Source organism: Elephantulus edwardii, unplaced genomic scaffold (assembly GCF_000299155.1).
Source record: "Elephantulus edwardii isolate Elephantulus edwardi_28Jun2011 unplaced genomic scaffold, EleEdw1.0 scaffold00009, whole genome shotgun sequence".
NCBI classification, from domain to species: Eukaryota; Metazoa; Chordata; class Mammalia; order Macroscelidea; family Macroscelididae; genus Elephantulus; species Elephantulus edwardii.
This window is the reverse complement of record NW_006399759.1, coordinates 23,548,533-23,549,080: the sequence shown is the minus strand read 5'-3', so window position 1 is coordinate 23,549,080 and position 548 is coordinate 23,548,533.

Here is a 548-nt window from a genome sequence, read left to right as displayed (position 1 = left end):
GTTGCACAGAACAGCCACGCAGGATGGAATCACAGCAGTCAACCCTCCATATTTCTAAGAATGAAGTCCTTTTCCAGTGAATAGACTCTTCTATCAGCATGCCCAAAATATGCCATCCTTGCCTCTAAGGAGCTCTTTGGCTGTATTTTTTTCAAGACATATATGTTTGTTCTTTCAGGTGTCAATTGGATACTCAGTTCTCTTTTCCAACACCACAACTCAAAGGCATCCAAGGCATTGTCCAGCTCTCAGACACATAGTAAGCAATTGAAAAGAACATAGTCTGAATCAATTGCACCTTTGTCTTCAAACATTGCTCCTCAGTAGTTTGGAGAGCAAATTACAGCAGGATTTCCCAGTGCAAGACATTTTCTAACTTCCTGATTGCTGGTACCAAGGGCGTTGATTGTGGATCCAAGTAAGATGAAGTCAATATATGAATCTCCTAAACATGGAGATAATGTGATCTTTCACCATAACCAAGTAAAATAGCTGTGTAAAAGATTTTGAATGTCATATATGGTTAAGGACAGGACTAGTAACCAAAG